General features: G+C 40.2%; 1 long non-coding RNA gene across 1 annotated transcript; it reads left to right on the forward strand.

The window, feature by feature from the left end:
- The first annotated feature begins 349 nt into the window (after window positions 1-349).
- On the forward strand, window positions 350-4310 carry LOC110017403. Its single transcript, XR_002872567.1, has 4 exons — window positions 350-392; window positions 982-1130; window positions 1548-1637; window positions 3609-4310. It is a non-coding gene; the product is annotated as an uncharacterized LOC110017403 (long non-coding RNA).
- The last annotated feature ends 16151 nt before the right edge of the window (window positions 4311-20461 follow it).

Here is a 20461-nt window from a genome sequence, read left to right on the forward strand (position 1 = left end):
TGCTCCCTGTGAACTGCTTCTCGGGAGGAAAATGAGAACTCGCTTGCATGTCCTGCTCCCTGACCCTACACTCAAAAAACTGAATTATCACTGCTGTTGGATATAAATAATATTATTACGTTTGAATTACTTAAAATTGTGAGTTTCTCATATCAACTTGAATCAGTTGTGTTGTTTCAACGTAAAAATGTACGAAGCCAAGTTTACTTGACTCTTTTAGTTTCCCCAACTTAACTCTGTTATGTTAGCCTAACATCCCATGAATGTTGCGTCATCAAATTCAAAGTCACGCGAGACTTTGTGACTCCCGCCACACGTCTTCTCGTTCTAACGGAAACAGCAGACACTGTGCCAACTTTCAAAACTATTTTCATCAAAGCCACATAAAAGCGGTAAGTGACATATTTAATGCCATTAACTTTGAGAAAAAGTTGTTATACTGTTTTTTATGTCATGTTGAGGTGGAGACTGAAGTGTAATTTCATTTTAAGCTGCTAATTTATGCACCGGCGTGGACTGACGTTTTTGTATGAAATATATGATTCTGTAAGAGAAAGAAGTTGTTTTGTAAGTGTTCTGAAACGAGTATCAGGTTAAGTTTAGGGAGGACAGCTTATACAACAAAAAATACCTAACAGTCGAGTTCTATGAACGCAAATGTGAGTGCTAGCTAGCTTAAACGCAAGTTCTTTGAAGTTGCTCACAATGATTGACAGAAGTGGGGGGAGGGCGAGTTGAGCACCGACTTGTCTCTCCACCATCTTTTTTTGACTACACATGCAGCTACATGCTCCTTTTTAAAAGTATTTAAACATAAGTACGGATTTCTGATTAATTGTGAAGGAAAATAGATAAGTATTTCTGAAAATTGGGAACATCAAAGCCAAAAGGCCATCCAGCAAAAACTGTGACTTTTGTAATTTTGTTTGAGGTAACCATTTAAGCTGTCATATTTGTCTTGTGTTGTTATTTTTTTCCTAGGTAACTGTGCAGTGTTCACACGCATTACAACAATCCCACGTCATGTCTCATCTGGGACTGGACCGCTATTCTGAAAAGATGCAGTTTTCCACAAGAAAGGAGGCGCAGCTGGATCCAAAATAGCCGAAATTGTATCTGTTGCTGACCAGGTGTGTATATAGTTATTAGCAAATATTAAGTACAGTATATTGATATCCCCGCATCATCGTTGTGGTAACACAAAGAATGTAACACTGGAGTAGTCAGCTAGGTGTCTTTCATACTACCCTACACAGTTATCTTGTTTTCATAATCTTGCAATAATGTATTCAGTTTTATGTGTATTTTGTCAAATTTTATAGAATATTTATGTTTTTTAAATGTAAAACATCCTGTTTTATCCTGCATATTTCAATCGAAAATATTTGGGAACCCCAAAACATGATTATTTCCTCAATATGGGACTGCTTAAATGTCTTTGGGAGGGGGGTGATATGTAGAAAAATTATGGGGGCCTTCTTGAATTCTTTTGTCTTGTAAAAACCAGCAATATGTTTATAAAGCCTGTTTCTCATTGTACTTTGCAGAATAATTCGATTGTAAAAAGAAGTGGCATCCCCCAAGCCCTTGAAGCATATCTTAATGAGGACCCTGCCAAGCTAGTGTATGAGTATAAAGTAAGTTATTTTATGCCCTTTCTTTGTACATAAACAGCACTTTTATACTAGTACACTCACTGTAGAGATGGTATTATGGTAACCTGAGATCTGAAACAAGGTCAAAGCTTTCTTGACTTTTCAGTGCATGTACAAGGATTCATTTGGTAGCTGAATCAATTATGGTGAGTTGTATCCAGCTCAGCCTTGTGGTAGAGTGTCCGCCCTGTAACTGTAAAGTTGTAAATTCAAATCCAGGCTGAGTCATACCCAAGACTAAAAATGGGACCCAATGCCTCCCTGCTAGACTAAGCCCAGAGCGCGGCTGTGTCTGCAGCTCACCGCTCCCCCAGGGGAGGGGTCAAATGCGGAGAACAAACACATAACGTTACAGCTAATTTGACTTTAACTTTGAAATGATTTATGGTTCATGAGCTGTGTGATTTAGTTGATACTGTACGATTATGGAAGTTTTTTTATTCCATCAGATTAAGAATTTTTTTCAATCTTTTAATATTCATTCTGAAATTTCAAAGCTTTGAATTTTATTTCTGATTTTTTTTTCAAACCATTGAATTTAAAAACGGCAAAATTTTATGCTCAGAAATATTAGCTTTTATCTTTAAATCAGTGTTTTTAAATTCGAGACTCAAAACTTCGATGGTCCACAAATTCGATGGAAAAAAATTCGTAGGTTAAACATGCGCGTTTGTCCCAGTGGCACAGCTGTCTCACCAGAACAACTAATCAATCTGAGAATACCTTGATATTCAGCCAATCACATCATGACACCAACGTAACGTCAGCGTTTGCTATGTTCTATTGGAGCCCAATATGGCAGCAGAAATTGCTTTATATCTCCTGATTCTCTCCTCATTTACATAGTTTTATTGGTCACAAAACGTGTCACCTTTCTTGTAATTTAAAAAAAAAAATTTCTGAGGCATTCAGCCGTTAAAACTTTTAACTACCATATTTTCACTGGGTTATTGGGCGCAGTCTCAGTTATGGCAGATTTTTCAGTATTTGACACATACAAAAGTCGCACCAGGTGTTGGGCATGTTACACCTGTAAAACATGAATGCTATTATTGTTGAACTTTCTGACTGTGGTCGGAAAAGGCAGGGAAGATCCTCTCCAGGGCCTACGGTGGATTTTTTAGAAGGAGCAACCACGAATAACCAGATAGCAACTATCTGATGGGTTTACAAAAGAAATCACCACACTTACATTTTCATCATCCAATCACAAACACACAGAGACATACATATAGTTAGCTTTAAGATGAAAACGTAAGTGTGGTGATTTCTTTTGCACACTCGTCAACACATAAAATGCTGGTTAAAGATGAACTAGTTAAACTTTTAATGGCTGAATGCCACTGAAAGAAATATTTAAAAATTTACAGGAAAGGTGACACATTTTTAAGACCAATAAAACTATGTAAATAAGAAGAGTCATCATGCGTCATGATATGATCAGCTCGTTATCAATGTGTTCTCAGATTGATTAGTTGTTCTGGTGAGACAGCTGTGCCACTGGCACAAAAGCGCATTTTTAAGCTCTGAATTTTTTTCCATCGAATTTGTGGACCATCGAAATTTTGAGTCTCGAAATTAAGAACACTGAAATATTAAAGATAGAAAATAAAATTTCAGGGCGTTTCTGTTTTTAAATTCAAAGGTTTAAAAAACTCAGAAAGAAAATTCAAATCTTTAAAAATTCAGAAAGACTGGCGACCTGTCCAGGTTGTCCCCTGCCTTCGCCCACAAGTGGCCGGGATAGATAGATAGAAAAAAAAAAAAAAAAAAAAAAAGTGGCCGGGATAGGCTCCGGCAGCCCCGTGACCCCGAAAAGGAAAACGGTTAAGAAAATGAATGAAAAAGGATGAATATTAAAAGATTGAAAAATTTCAGAATCTGACTGAATTAAAAACTACGGTTTTAGAAAAACTTTTAATTGAAGCACCCTTTTCTCTGTATGTTTTTTAGAGCGAGAACCCTGAAGAAACAAGTGCAAAACTGGAACAGATCATGATGGGAATCTATGTGATCAAACATCCAGGTGAAGATGCTGCTCAGTAACCAGAGGACTTTGGGATCAACGTTGAAGGTGTTACAGTCCTTCATGAACTCAAAGATTGCCAGTGCTCATGCACTACCGTTTGGCCTCGTGCATGACCTTAACCTGAGCAACCCCCCTGACCTCAAGTACATTTTTGAAAATATTCAAAAGGTCCTCATGGAGCTGGAGTCACATCAGCTATTTCATCTAAAGTCCAGATGTTGAAAAATAAGCTGCTGAACTAATGTCCTACACACACAGTTTTTGTTACCCGGGACATTGTTCATTGTGGTTGGAGATTTTGGCATTTTCCTAAAACCTTTTATGTTGCTTTCTGCTGATTGGCTATACCTGTTAACTTTTTTTATAAATAGTTTTTTTTATGGAAAAGCCTGTTTTGATGATGTTGTGGTCAAACTCTAGAAGGTGCTGTTAAGACTAATTTTATTGCTGTGACCCCCCATTGTTCATTGTGCATTGGGGCATTTTCTGGCTGGACCAGTTGACTGTTTTGTAAACTGTTTAAGGAAAAGACTATTTTGCTTGTTGGCTGTCTAAATAAAAGGGATATTATGACTAATTTTGTCTATTTTCATTTCTCCCTTCCATCTTACAAGCTTTATAAATATACTGGTAGGTATTTTTTATGAAAAAGTAAAGTCAATTAAGTTCAACTTGACTGCACTAAGTTATTCTTACTTAATAACATTGTATAGCTTTAATGTATATTCATTATATTGGCTTGACTTAACCCTATCACATAAGTTCAATGTGAATGTTGAACATAAAAACAAAGCAATCCATCTAAGTAGCACCAACTTAAGAAAGCCTTGTACAACGAACTTAACTGAGATGAGTAAATCGGAAGTAAACGATTGCAGTAATACCTACTTGACAGACTTATGTGGAACCACTTGACATAACATTGTTAAGTAAAGCGAACAGCTTTTTTTTTCGAGTGTAGGGAAAATGCTGTGACTCGGTTGGCTGACTCAGTCGCTGCTAAACAACACAAGATGAAGCTTTACACAGACAAGAGACGTGGTGCTCGTGTTCCTGTTTTTCAAGAGGGAGAGTGTGTCCGTGTTCTGAAGCCGACACATGTTCCAAAAGCTCACCAGAGATTTTCAGAGCCATTACAAGTCTTAAAACAGTTATCACAGGGAACCTATTTGTTAGAAGATGGGCGGAAGTGGCATGCTTCACGTTTGAGTCGTTCCAACATTCCTGTGAAAAATGTTTCTGAAACCCCTGCATTGGATTTGCTGCATGTGGAATCACCTGTTGTGGTTCAGTCAAATACATCTGATGGAACTTCTGTCACTACAGGTCATGTAAGGAGACCCCCACGTTGGCTGGAAGATTATGTGACATAATTTATGTTATGTATCAGGGGAGTACAGGAAAAGTAAAATGTTTTTATTTTAATTGTTATGCACGTTGCATTTTATTTTGAGAAAAAAGGGAATATGTTGTGTTCTGATGTAGCCACTAGGGGGCGATGTAAGATATAAGGAGGAGAAGAAGGAGAAATGAGAGAGGAGGAAGTGAACTGCCTGTACTGCCGACATGTTCTGAAATGAATGGAGTAATAAAGTTCATCTTAAAAGATTGACCGTGTGATCTCTCCACGACCTCACAACATAACATTGTGGGAACGGGATGATAATCTGTGGGAACAAGATATATAAACTGTGGGAACAAGATATATTTTAATATCTTAATGTCAGGACACGGGCTCTGTAAAAAATAAAGAAAGTATAAGTTATTTTTAAAATAATTAAAATTGAAATTTTCTTCATCCAAAGAGACAAAATCGAGGGTAAAAAGAGCTGGTTCGGCTTCTAAGCCTCAGGCACCCTGTTAGATAAATATAGCCATTTCTACTGGTTGGAATCTAGACCAATCAGCAGGCTGTTTGATGGCAGCTTTGTCAGGCTAAACTGAAACTTATGTGAGCAAAATCAAAGATAAAAGCGAGATGATACACAACACATGCAAAACATTTGTTTTGCAAATGCAAAAATATTTTTTGAAAGCAAAAAATAAATAAATTTGAATGCAAAAACAAATTAAATAAAAAAGTTTTGACATTTAATATTTTCATTTGCAACTTAGATAGTTTTATGTGCAACTTCGTGGCATATATATCATTCCATACTTGCTTTGCCATATTCAACAATCAATAGCAGAAACAGCTGCACAGACATTAACATTTTTAACTGCTCACTGGTGAGCAAATGTACAGGCCAGTTAAAGACGAAGTGCGGGAGTCAGTCGGCTAAAATTAGAAGAGTTGTCAGGAGATGACAGTATTGTGAATTTGAGCACATTTTTTCCTTTTTATTTTTTTTTATTGAAGTTCATGTCCTCTCACCCCCTATTATCTGGAAATGTGGCATTCTCGAGGATGTTCAAACCCTGTGAATGCACATCAGGGAGGCAATGACTGAAGGCGAAGGAAACACAAGCATGCCATGTGATCATTTGCAACAGATGGCATGCATATGAGTCAACGTTCATGTTAGTATTTATGTCTCCTTGAGCTTTTTTTTGTGCATCCTCGCATCTCTTCCTCCGTGTTGTGACCACTGAACCCTTAAGGGTCACGTACGTCAGCCGTGTTTGACGTGCATCACAAACACTTGGAGTTCAATTTATTTTGAAAGAACACACAGCGGTCACAAGTTAACAAGCTGCTGCATGTCCTTGTCTCCTTTGCAATTTTGCTGTTGAAGTTGCAGCTACATTTTCGATTTTAATTATTAAAACTTCAGTCTGTGACGGAGCGCTTCTATATGTAGCCACATGCACACACAAATTATGTCACCAAACAAGTGTGTGGGGGGAACAAATTATTAATTTAGTTCTTCAATATCATTGTGTGTGGGATTTTGCGATGGAGGAATTTATTTCTAAATGGTGTGGAATTAATAGGTGTATTTTCTTTGTAAATGGTTGGCAGACATGGCCAGAATGTGGGAAAGAAAATGCATAATCTGGGATGATTGGGAGTTCAGCCTAATGGGAGGGGCTTAAACTATAAAAGAGAAAGAGGTTAGTTGCAGCGAGGCAATGAAGGATGACAGGAATGTGCTCCCCTCCTGTGTATCCTGGTGTGTATGTACTGTATATATGTATATAGTAAACTCAGGGAGGATTGAGGAATTTTGAAAAGAAATAAACCTGTTTCAACTGAAAAAAGTGGGCACGCAGGTGGTCTGCTCGAAATTTTAAGATCGAACACAATTCAGTGAGGCTGCAAAAATGTTCCTGCACATTCTTTTTAGGGGTATGATGCGAGCAAAAGGTTGCAACAACAACCGAGGTGATGCAGGTGTGTTGATTTTTCATTTTTTTAACCCGCCTGAATCCTGCGCCCCCAGCCAACCACTGTGAGGATGGCGATGATTTTTCACAAAATGGAGAGAAAATTAACAACCCGAGGTCTCCTCTGAACCTTTCGAAGAATTAATTAAATCAGTGGTACCCCGTTTATCAACTGCTTTGGTTTCAGAATTCCAAAGCAGGATGTGGTCCCTGAGATCATGGGGACTAACACAGAGTAACCCGTCTTATTGGAAAAACCAGAGGAGATTAGGAAGAAAAGTGAGAACTGAAAGACCAACATCAGAGGAAATCACTGAAGATTCCAATCGTATTCCTCTAATCAGAAAAACCAGGAGAGACTGGGAATATTAGTAAGGAGATCTCTGAACCTGAGGTGCTGCCAGACAAAGTGACAAAGACAAAGACTGAAAACAAAGCATCAGAATCTGATGTAAAAACTCCCACAGAAGCCCAACCAGAGAAACTTTCACTATGATGACGCTTTGAAAGGTTTCTCACCCCATGACATCGCCACCAGTATAAAAAACATTTGTGTTAGGCCAAACAGATTGGTTGTAAAAAAATTGTAAAGACTCCAGACTCTCAAGTGTAAAACCATGGGAAAGTCTAACTTAGACAAAGGAAATTTGAGCTAAAATGCTTTTTTTCCACCCTTATCAACATAATGTCCTCTTGTTTGTTACCCTACAACTGAGTAAGAAAACATGTCATGCAAACAGACAAATAAAATATTGAGAGGTCTGCTTTTGAAGCAACTGATAAGACCAAATATTAAAATGTAAATGCATGATGAAGGGCTTTTCACCACAGATGCAATGGCAGAGATGATTAAAACCTGTTAAGATCAGCATCTTATCAATTTCAACAGACTCCAAAGAGGTGTGTTGTAAAAATGATGCTGGGTAATTTTCTGAAAGCATAGTAAGAGCTTGTGTTAGAGTGCGATGTCTGTCATTTTAGACAATCTTTGTTTTGGAATACGTAATTGCGTCAGCATATGTAAACGTTGTTTTTTACGTGCAGTTGAAAATAAAAAGGAAGGCGGAACTCCCCACCTCAGGGAGTGAAGGAGAAGGACGAAGTGAGTGGGGCACTGCACTTCAAGTGAACAGAAATTGTTTCCTGTGTCCATTTGTGAGAGCTAAGTAGCAAACTCGGTGTGTGGGAAGAAGGATGTCTTTGACGGCTGCAGCGTCGGGAGAGAGTTCCCAGGCAGCGAGAGAGACAACGGCTGCGCGAGAGCCAACAGGTTATGGGCCCAGGCAGGCTACGAACACACACGTGTATGGACGGGGACCGCCGCCGCGATTCGACGGTGATGAAGCCAGATATCATATCTGGGAAGCAAGATTCCTGGCCTACCTAAAAACGATCGGACTCAAGGAAACCATTCTGGGAAGGGACCCATTGGATACTGGATCTGAGGAGATCGGTAGGAGGAATGAACTTGCTTATGCAGAACTGTGTGGCTGCTTGGACGATAAAACGTTAATGCTGATTCTCTATGAAGCTCCTGATGATGGGAGGAAAAGTTTGGAGATATTGAGGCGCCATTTTGAGTCGGAGGAAAAACCGAGAATCGTTAGCTTGTACACGGAGCTAACTAACGTGCTAATGGCCGACGGTGAAGATTTGGCGGACTATTTAACACGTGTTGAGAAAATAGTGGCGGCATTGAACAGAGCAAAGGAGACGCTCAGTGATGCACTTTTGGTGGCGATGGTTTTAAAAGGCCTGACGGATGATTACAACCCATTTTCAGTGCATGTGACTCAAACAAGAGAGACATTGACTTTCACAGAATTTAAAAGTCGGCTGAGAAGTTTTGAATGCACGCTAAAATACCGGAATAAAACCTGAAGTGATGAAGTCATGACAACAAAATACAAAGTCTCCAGACCAAAGCATAAAGTCAAGGAAGAGAGCTATTTCAACGGAGAATGCTTTATTTGTGAGAAGGTGGGACACAGAGCACGAGACTGCAGAAACAAAGACAAGAAGATCCATGGCAAGTACACGAAGGAGAACAAGTCTGCATGGGGCAGGAACAAGGTGGCGGCCATCTTGGAGGCTCCAAGGGACGGCACACCTGTGAGAGAAGATGCAAGACAAGCGGAGGAGGAGCAGAATTCATTCGTTCTAAAGGTGGATGGATGTGCATCTCAGTCTACACCACGGAAAGGTCTTCTGGTGGACAGCGGTGCTTCTGCACACATTGTGACAGATGAAAAGGCCTTCATAAGGTTTGACAAAACTTTTCATCCAAAGAATCACGTGATGGAGTTAGCAGATGGCACCAGGAAAACTGGGAGTGTCCTGAAGAAAGGCGACGCCCAGATCGAGTTGGTCAACGACAAAGGAAAGGTGGTGAACGTCACTCTTTCATGTGCTCTGCTGATTCCTGAATACCCACAGAACATCTTGTCTGTGGAGGCTGCAGCTTCTAAAGGCCTGTTCACACCGGGACGAATTTCGCCGGCGATTTTCGCCGACGTTTAACGCCTCGTGACTAAACAAAGGGCACCAATGAGAGTGTGCACACCGACGCGAAAAAACGCCAGGCGTTAAAGCGTCAAAAAAAAAAAAACGCCTCGGGTTCGTTTTTTTTTTTCGACGCGTCGCGTCGAAATCTACTCGACCAATGAGAACGGCGCTTTTGCTCACGTGTCTGGAGCTTCTGAAGTTACAGTAAAACACAACTTGGGGGCGCTCAAACACAAAACTGCCTTGCTGAGCACACATACCAGCGAAGAAGATAGACGCCAAGTAGCGTCTACACAGCCGCGAAGCAATAATGACGGACATTCTAAAACATCCCCGAACCAAGCACCAGTTGGAGCTACTGGTGCTTGAAATATTCATGTTTTCTTTGTTTGATTCTGACTAGCGTGTAAATACTTGCTCTCTTCTTCTGAGTGAAAAGCGACTTTGAGAAGTGTAAAGTTGCGCAGCGCCACCTTGTGTACAGGAGTATTTCTGTTTTACATTAAGCGCCATCTAATGTCAGGGAATGAAATTGCATGTTCACTCCACTCATCGTCAGCGAAAATCGCCTGGGTGTGAACACAAAAAACGTGGCGAAAAACGCTGGCGAATAACGCCTGGCGAATATTCGTCCCGGTGTGTACGGGCCTTAAGGGAGCAAAATTCCATTTTGAGAAGAGCAACAGCAAGATGATTCTTCCTGATGAAATAACATGCAGCATGAAGGTAAAAGGCAGACTGTATTACCTGAAGACTGTAGAGAAACCAGATGATGACAATAATGATGAATGTAACACCTGTTTTGATCTAAAAACCTGGCATGAAGTACTGGGTCACTGTAATTATGGTGATGTGCTTAAACTTGAGTCTGTTGTGGATGGCATGAAAATCAGAGAGAAAGCTAAGAAACCAGGTGAATGTGAGATTTGTCTACAAGGCAAATTTACTCAAACCAGAAACCGAGAAGGTGATGCCAGAGCTAAAGCTCCATTAGAACTTGTACACACGGACCTGGGGGGCCCTATTGCACCAGAGTCATTTGAGGGGTACAAGTATGCGATCACTTTCACTGATGACTTTTCAGGTGCTATTTATGTGTACTTCCTAAGAAACAAAAACAAAGCAGTTGAAGCTACGAAACAGTTTTTAGCAGACATAGCACCCTATGGTAAAGTAAAACGTCTCAGATCAGACAATGGGACTGAGTTTACTTCAGAAGAGTATCAGACACTGCTGAGAGACAATACGATAAAACATGAAAGGTCGGCTCCATACTCCCCCCATCAAAATGGGACCGCAGAGAAGAACTGGCGAACAGCGTTTGAAATGGTGAGGTGTATGCTCATTGAATCAGGCTTACCCAAAGAGTTATGGCCTTATGCAGCCAGGATGGCTACAGTGATAAGAAACCGATGTTACTGTAAAAGAACAGGGGAGACACCATATTTTCTATTCACTGGTAAAAGACCAGATCTATCCAGAATGAGAAAATTTGGCTCAGAGTGTATTGTGTACGAACAAAACAAGAAAAAGTTAGACTCTAGAGGCAAAAAGGGGATTTTTGTTGGTTTTGATCGACATTCTCCAGCAAACATGGTGTTTTTTCCAGAAACCAAGAGTGTGCAGAAACACAGACTGATACACTTCATCACAAAAGAAAAGACAGAGAGTCAGACGCAGACTGACACAGAACAAATGGGAGACTACTTTGTAGAGCACGTACCAGGACCAACCAAAGACATTCAGTCAGAAACAGAACAGATAAGGACTGAAAACCAAGAGACAGACACCGACGCCCAAACTACACGTACATCAGACAGAGTGAGAAAGAAACCCAAATATTTGGAAGACTATGAGTGTGCAGTACAGAACAGTGAACTAAGTGTTGACTACTGTTACAGGATGACTGTTGGGTTACCACAGAGCTATGAGGAGGCTGTAGCATCAGAGAAAGCAGACAGGTGGAGAAAAGCTATGATAGATGAGATGGTTTCATTCAAGGAAAATGACACCTTCACTCTTGTACCACTACCGGAGGGTAGACAGACAGTGGGGGGAAGGTGGGTTTATGCTATAAAAGAGGATGAAAAGGGGAATGAAACATACAAGGCTAGATACGTAGCAAAGGGGTACACACAAGTCGAAGGACTAGACTACTCCGAAACATTTTCTCCAACTGCTAGTCTGACATCACTACCCATGCTAATGCAATTAGCAACAGAGTATGACCTTAAACTGCATCAGTTAGACGTTAAGGCAGCATACCTACATGCACCCATCGACTTTGAACTGTACATGGAACAACCACAAGGTTTTCACGTAAAGTCTGAAAAAGGGGAACTGGTATGTAAGTTAAACAAATCAATTTATGCCTAAAACAATCTGGGAGGAACTGGAACTTGATGCTCCATGAATTTTTGACTGAAAATGAATTTGTACAGAGTCAAACCGATAACTGTGTTTACACCAAACAGTCTGACAAAGAAAGAGTAATATTGTTGGTATAGGTGGATGACATCATTGTTGCTGCGAGCAATGAGAAGGGTATGGAAGAAGTCAAGGAAAAACTGAAAAATAAGTTCAAAATGAAAGATTTGGGACAACTCTCTCATTTTATTGGCATTGAATTTACCCAAACTGCAGATACTGTCAAAATGAACCAATCCAGATAAATTGAGAAAATTCTGGAAAGATTCGGGATGTGTGATTGTAAAGCCAGAGCTACCCCCAGTGAAGCAAAATGTGATCTCACTCCAGAAGGAGATCCAACAAATCAGAGAAAACACAGGGAAATGTTGGGCAGCCTCATTTACATCATGAGCTGTACCAGACCAGACATCAGTTGGATTGTGAGTAAATTATCACAATATCTCTCAGATCCTAGAGAGAAGCACATGACAGCGGTGAAACATGTCTACAGGTATTTGAAAGGGACCAAAGGCATTGAGTTGTGTTATAAAAGAAGTGTCAACAAACTGGGACTGACTGGTTACTCTGATGCAGACAGGGCTAACGACCCAGATGACAGGAAAAGCACCACAGGTTACTGTTTCAGTTTAAATGAAGATGGTGCTGTCATTTCATGGAAAACCAAGAAACAGCAGACAGTAGCACTGTCGACATGTGAGGCAGAATACATGGCCTTAGCAGGCACAATCCAGGAAGCTCTTTACCTCACACAACTATTGAAAGATATGGACTATAGCTTTCAGGACACTACGACTAAAATTTTTGAGGACAATCAAGGAACTATTCGTCTGGCTAAGAATCCTGTTAACCGCCAGAGAAGTAAGCATGTGGACATTAAATACCACTTTATAAGGTCAACTGTATTAGAGGGAAAAGTTGAACTGGTTTATTGTCCAACAGAAAGTATGGTGGCAGACGTGTTCACAAAGTCTGCCACAAAACCCAAAATGGAAAGGTTCTGTGCATACATGTTTGGTATGTGATGTTATTGATTTGAATGACATGTAAACGTTGTTTTTTACGTGCAGTTGAAAATAAAAAGGAAGGCGGGACCCCTCATCAGGGAGTGAAGGAGAAAGACGAAGTGAGTGGGGGACTGCACTTCAAGTGAACAGAAATTGTTTCCTGTGACCATTTGTGAGAGCTAAGTAGCAATCTCGGTGTGTGGGAAGAAGGATGTCTTTGACGGCTGCAGCGTCGGGAGAGAGTTCCCAGGCAGCGAGAGAGACAACGGCTGCGCGAGAGCCAACAGCTTGTTTTTCTAAAAGAAACAATTTGAAGCTTATTGTTTCAGACTATTTGTGCTGGTTTTTTAATTGAATCCCAGCTTCAAAAGGATTGTAACAAGCTAAGACAATGAAACAAAGGAACAAAGTTTTTATGTTACCCGGCAGATCATTTCACAACTAAGTTTTTATGAATCATGGCAGAAACAGGCTATAGTAAGGTGGATAGCAGAACATGAGCCTTTCTGAACCACAGCAACAGGAAGGGAATTTCACATCATCAAACTCTAAATGGACAACTATTTTGTAATTTTCAAAATATATATATATTTTTTTAACTCAGAAAATGAAGGCTACGCTTTACTGCAGTTACAGTTGATATGTTCTAAAATGACTACAGTATTTTCTAGAATATAAGGGACACTTTAAAGTCTTGATTTTCTTCCCAAAGTGACAGTGCACCTTATAATCCTGGATTAATTCTGGTTGTGTGTATTGATTTAGAAGTGACTTTGAATGCTGTTCCTGACAACATTTTTCCAGGCTGGAGACAGGCACAAGCAGGACTCTGGATTGTACCCTAGTGAAGATTTATTTTATATTTTTTTATATATTTCTTTATCTAGCGGTAGAGCACAAAACAGAGAGCTCTCAGCAATGGAGAGGCATTTTCTTCTTATGTCTATCTGTCAATTTGTCCATTTTCTGCCTATGTCGTTAAACTTTTGTCTTCAATTTTCTTTGTGTGGGTGTTTGTGTGTGTGTGTGTTTGTTAATTTTTTTGTGGGTTTGTTTTTTGTAATTTGTACTTCGTTTGTCAGTTGTAGATTTTTGTGGGCATACACATTTAGGGGGACAGTTATAGCATTTAGAGGGCATTGCCCCCTTTGCCCATTGAAGTCATGTGAGAGTTTTTTCTTTAACATATATTGTTTTTCTCTGATAAGTTTAGTGTGCTAAAGTCTGTAAACTATGGGATTTACTATTTAATTGGGTGAAAATGTTTTTTTAATCAAATTCTTTCTTAGATTTAGACAAATTTATATTTCCCAAGAGAAGCTTACATTTGTTTAAGGTACAACTGTTACAGGCAGACTTGATGCCATTTTTTACCGCTTGTTTCAACTCAATCTCAGTGGAATTTTTCCTCTGTCTCGCTTTGACACCTTGTGATTGGTCAAATATTTGAAGTGGGTGTGGTTAAACATCTCTTTGGTGGTTCATGCAGAACTCTATCCATCAATCTTGCTCTGACCGACATTCAATTGTTTTATCTCCACACCAATTGCTTATAGAAACAACTCATTTACTTCTTTTTCAAACATGTGCTTCTCTTGCTCAGTCAATCAAAACAATTCAGAGATTTTCAGACAATGCCGTTATGCTGGGTTGTTTTAAAGACGGTCAGTGCAAATGGGCTGCAGCTCTGTCAAGACTTCAGTTCTGCTATGGAGCTTCTCCACCCCTGCTTTTTAAAGGGTAAGAACTGCCTTAAGGCTTCAAGCTAGAAAAAAATGGGGAAAAGTGAGACCCTAAATGGTTGCATCCATACTGTCTTGTTTTTTACTATGTCCCTGAATTACATTCACCTTCTGTTTCAGGAGCATCTGTTTCCAAACATATCTTAAGCTTATCAGGGAAATATGTCCAACATACTAGCCAATAGAAAAAGTTTAATTGAAGGGAACAGAACAGTGGAATTAGAAGGAAGTATTGATTGGAGTGTTTATTGTGTCAAGTACAATTAATTAAATTAAACAAGTTTAAACATAATAATTCATCTCAAAGGGGCCCCGGTGGACCTCTCTCCACACAGTGAGAGGATCCCTGAGTTCTCTTGCTAGCCGATAAGCCGGGTAGCCTAGGGGTGTCTGTCTCTGTGGTGCTAATTCTGGTCCTGCTCCTTGCCTCCAAGTGCTGACCATTCAACAAAGAGGGAGCCTGGTATTGTAACAATCAAATCTGTCCAACACATGATTACTTACTTCTCTATTAGGTGTTTGCTCAGCTGCTGGACAGGGCAAGTTAAAACAAAAATAAAATAAAATAAATAAAATGATAAATAAACTCCAAACATCTCCTGGACAACTTTTTTCTGTTCTGCAGTGTTCAACCCATTAAGTCATCATGGGCAGTCACCATAAATCTGTTGGATTTAAAAAACAACGAGTTTCTGTAAAAAGAGAGTTTTACATTTTGGAAAGCTCTTGAAAACCTGCTAAATGAACCCACCCCCACCCCCCCACCCCAAGAAAAAAAATCCTTGACTCTGGTCATCCAGTACTGTTCGTATCAAGAAATGTGGTTGATGACATTAAGGACTTTGAAGTGTTATTGTATCAATAAAGAATGACAATACCTTTATTGAGGGACCTTGCAGCTTAATTTAATTTCGCCCGATTAGCCACATACACGAGAATCAGGGGGAGGACAGGTAAAAAAGGCGATTCCTGTATCCCTCTTCGTAGGAAAGTATTTTCATTGCATGTGAGACAGATCACAACATCCCCTCTGTTTAGCTCAAGTCTAAAGAAGAAAATAATAGTTATACAAAAAAAGTGATTATGCCAAACCTCAGATCATGTAACAATAAACAATAGGACATTTTGTGTCATGTTAAAAGAAATTAAAAACTTAACATTCCAGTTCGTACTAAGGGTTTTAGGGCCAGTTTACAAAAACAAAAATGTTTTTTAAATTATGACTTTTAAGTCATAAATTTACGAGAAAGAAAGTATAAACTGTTAAATTATGAGATTTTGAGTCGTAAATTAACAAGAAAATATCTCGTAAATTTATGAGTTTTATCTCGTAAATATACTTATAAATTTACGAGTTAATGTCTCATAAATTAAAGATTTAAAATCTCATAAATTTACGAGAAAAAAGTCATAGATTAACGAGGAAAAATCCCCAAAGTTTTCCGTTTACCGGAGCCTAGCTTGAAGATGAAATATGTGGAGCATTTTGCGAAGCTTTATTTCCGGATATGTTTAAAAAACAAAGAGATCCTGAACCTTTTGGCAACTCATAATCAGATTATTTTCAGTGTAGCCGTCTTTCCGGTGTTCGGTGTCGGTAAAGCAGAGTTTCATATGTAAAATAAGGAGCTCAGAGACACGTTTAGGTGTAGAGGACCGCTGCAGCCTTTATTTTCCTTTTCATTCACATAACCTGAAGTTCATTTGTCACATTACATCATGAACCTGTCATCCGAACACCAATGGTAAAAAGTAAACGGTGTTTACATACGCCCCCACCTCCAGATAAAACGTCCCGTTTCAACACAAAACAATAAAGATGAATGAAAATAGTCTGTTATATTAGCATAAGAACATTGAAAATGCCAGAAAGTGCTCCTCCTCAGACGGAAGCGTCACACAGATGTAGAGCTCTTGTCTTTGGTGGAGGAAGAAAGGATGGAAGTGGACAGCTGCAGGGTTACGCGGAACTTCATCAATGGCTGCAGAGATCCTGCAAGCCACCCATCAATAAATAAAACCTTAATAAATCGTAAATCAAACAAATGAGCTTACAAACATTTGGAATACACATTCAGTTTACCTGTTCAATTGAGTTTAGTCGGTCTGCTCTGCTGCTGCGCGGCGTTACTTTTTGGAAAATGAGGAGAGCTGGTGATGTGGAGCCAGTTTAGCTCGTGCTGGTTTGCGGCACCTTCCGTCCGTGAAACCAGGGTTCGAATCTGGGCTGCTCCCTATTCCCTTCTCTGCTTCTGTGCTGGTCCCGAGCCGGCGTAAAACATTGCCAAGTTCACCATGCGGCTCATCCTCAAAAGAGAGGTTGTTTCGCTGTGGCGACCCCTGATGGGATAAGCCAAAAGAGAAAGGAGAGCTGGTGATGTGTTTAATTCCCCACTCCTTTGTGAACCTTTTGAAAGCTTCCCCTGTGTACAATGGCCCGTTGTCCGTCAGTATTTCATCAGGACGTCCAAACAATGACGTATATATTTGTATCTTTTGTACCACAGCATGACTTGATGTGTGCATATCATCCACCATAGGGAACTTGGAATATCTGTCCACAGTCAATAAGTACTGGCGACCATTCTCTTCAAACAGATCTGATGCTAGTGATTGCCACGGCTTGGTTGGTACCTTATGTGGATGAAAAGTTTCCTTTGGGTTTGCATCTTGGTATTCAATAAACACTGAGCAGGATCTACACATCTTCTCAATGTCGTCTTTCATCTTTGTCCAGTATACGCCTTCTCTTGCGAGGTGTCGTGTTTCTCAATTCATTGATGGCTTGAATGCAGTTTTTAAAAATAGTCTCTGTCATAGAGTCGGGAATCAGTACTTGTCTGCCTTTGAAAATGACTCATGTCTCTATGCCAAGTTCATCCATGTAAGGCCAAAAGGCACAAATATGTTTTTGCAAGTCATATATTTTTTCTGGCCATCCTTGGTGAATCACCTCCTTTAGCGCACTGAATTTGAGACCTTTGCTGGTTTCTGCACGGAGAGTGTTTTGTTTGTCAGACGAGAAGTTAATAAGTGCTTTGGTGTGAATTTCATGGTCTTCCGGTTCAAAAGTTAGTCCGTCTTCACGCTCACAGCTCTATTTCACTGCTGTTTTCTGGTTTGGGTAGTCAACTCAGGTGTCTGCGAGGACCATCTGTGATCCAGGATGGTACGCGACCTCAAAATTGTACCCCTGAACTTGTACTAGCATTCGCTGTAACCTTGATGGAGCCGCATGTAGTGGTTTTCTACACATGGTCACAAGTGGCTTGTGATCTGTGATCACTATGAGTGCTTTTCCGTACAGATATGTGTGATAGCATGGTATTCCATAGACGATGGCAAGCATTTCTCACTCAATGTTGCTATATCTGTGTTGTGTATCTGTGAGCGTTTTGGATCCAAAAGCCTTGTTTTTTTTGCACAAGGCCAACGCCCAAGCCTTTCTGGGAGGCATCTACTTGTGTTATGATCAAACTAGGATAGTATTATTTCAAACATGCATCTTCAATGATTATTTCTTTAAGGTCATCAAAACAGGTTTGTGTCCCATAACCACGGTGTATCATTTTTTTAGTAGACTTCTCAAGGTGCATTCTTTTTCTACAAACCTTGGTTTTTAGGGGGATGGTTTGAGGGTGTTCGAAAAAATAGATTCAGGAATATATCGAGATAGTTCATTTGGCGATACCTGTATCGATTCAAAATGCTGTCAGGACGATATTGTAGCGACCTGGGGCTTAGCCCCGCCTTCAGCCCCTAAGACTCAAGGGAAGTGGGGAGTCATGGTTGAAAACCATGAGTGAGAGGGCTGGAAACAGAAGTGACGTCCATGCTGTTTGGCTGTCTGTGGGTGTTCGAATAAATGGGCTTTGATGCTGAAAAGGAGACTTTGCTTTCTTCTCTCTGAGACTGTCCGGGGTCATGCGGTGTATGGGGCACGGACAGCTCTCCAATGGAGTTGCAAGACCTGTCCGCACTGACAGCAGCACTTATAAGAGCGACACTTTGGAGTGCAGGGTTCAACAGAATAGAACCAACAGCAGCTGGAGTCTCGTCACCGTAGAAACGACAAACGCTTGGGGACCTTTGCCGCTGATGTGCAGCTCTTCGCTCAGAGAGAGTCTACTTCCCCAAGGTGATGTGCACCCTGATGGTGGTGCTGCCACCGTTGCGGGGACAGTGTTTGATACTGCTGGCTGGGCACATGTCAGTAACAGATGTGTGAACCCAGCTAGCTGGGAGGAAGACTGTTACACGGTGGTGGTTGGAACCCAGAATTGTTAACTCTTCAGCCAGTGTGTTCATGTGTTTTGCTGTCTGTGTTTGGTTCTCAGCTATGTGAGGGTTGTGGTGGGACTTAACCCTCTTAGGTGGGGGCAGTGTAGCAACCTGGGGGTTTGCCCCGCCTTCAGCCCCTTAGACTCATGGGAAGTGGGGAATCATGGGTGATAACCATGAGTGAGAGGGCTGGAAAAAGAAGTTACCTCCATGCTGTTTTGTGCCTATTTTTTCTCTCTGTGAAAGTGTCTCGTTCGTGCTGTCATGCTGCTACATCATCATCACACTTTATTGTTTCTGCAAAGAATTAGTGTTTTTTTTTCCCCCCTTTATCTTTAAAGTACTATTGAGGCTCATGTTTCACGCTCCATTTAAAAGTACTGGAGAAGCTACAGTTAGCAATATTGGAAATAAACAGCCCTTTATTTCCTCAATCATACTTTAGAACCTTATTGGTTAGGGCACATTCATTTTTTTTCTTATACTAAATATATTCTGATGTGTAAATCAGACAATGTTGACTCTTACCTTTCTATATTTTAAGTTACCAAAATAAAAGCACTACAAATTTGCCTGGGTGAAAGCAACTTATATACAGATACAGTTGCAGAGACATGTAGGGCTTAACATTGTGATCATTAAATCAATAGAATTTGACAATTTTATTACAATGAAAGACATATTGAAATTCAGGTAGGGGTTTTTCTAAGTCATATTTAAGAAAAAGAAAATGAGTTTTGGTACAGTATCGGGATACGTCTTGTATCATGGGGTGTGTATCGGGATACGTATCGTATTGCCAGACTCTTGCCAATACATATCCCTAGTTTTGTTCCTTAACTGTTGGAATCCTGTGTGGGCATCGTTTTAGACTGTCAATTAGTTTTTTAGGGTTTAGGCATATCCGAAGGTTTCCATCTTTCTTGGTACTGTATGCTAGACTGGAGCATGAATCTGTGTGTACTTCTACTTTGCAGATCACATCCTGTTCCACAAGGTTATTTAATTCTTTTTTGAGCTTGTCTGTTATGTGAATACTGCATTTGTGTGAAGGGTCTTGAAATAGTTCAGCGCCGTCCTTTAGCAGAAGTTTAGAATTGTGCAAACCTCTTCTCTTGGCATCTTCGCATCAAGGCTGCATGCATTTTTCGCTGACTATGAAAGAGTGAAACTGTCTTTGACACATGTCATCTTCACTCGAGTCTGTGCATTGTATGGCATCTATTTTAGCTTTGTTTGACTTCTTGTGGTCATTCTTGTATGACTGGCTCTCATGTTTTTTTTCTGTGTTATCTGCCAATTGGCTGTGGCTGGGATTTATCTCGCTGCTTTTGGTTGGGGTATTCTGTTTTCTTCTGTTGTTTTCTTTTTCTGCAGCATTTAGCCCAGTGTCCCATGTAGCCACAAAGTTGACACATACCATTAAAAGCAGGACATTGTCGTGGCTTATGGTCTGATCCACATCTTTGGCAAAGCCTTCCCCTGCCT

This window comes from Oryzias latipes, chromosome 21 (genome assembly GCF_002234675.1).
Source record: "Oryzias latipes chromosome 21, ASM223467v1".
Classification (NCBI taxonomy): Eukaryota; Metazoa; Chordata; class Actinopteri; order Beloniformes; family Adrianichthyidae; genus Oryzias; species Oryzias latipes.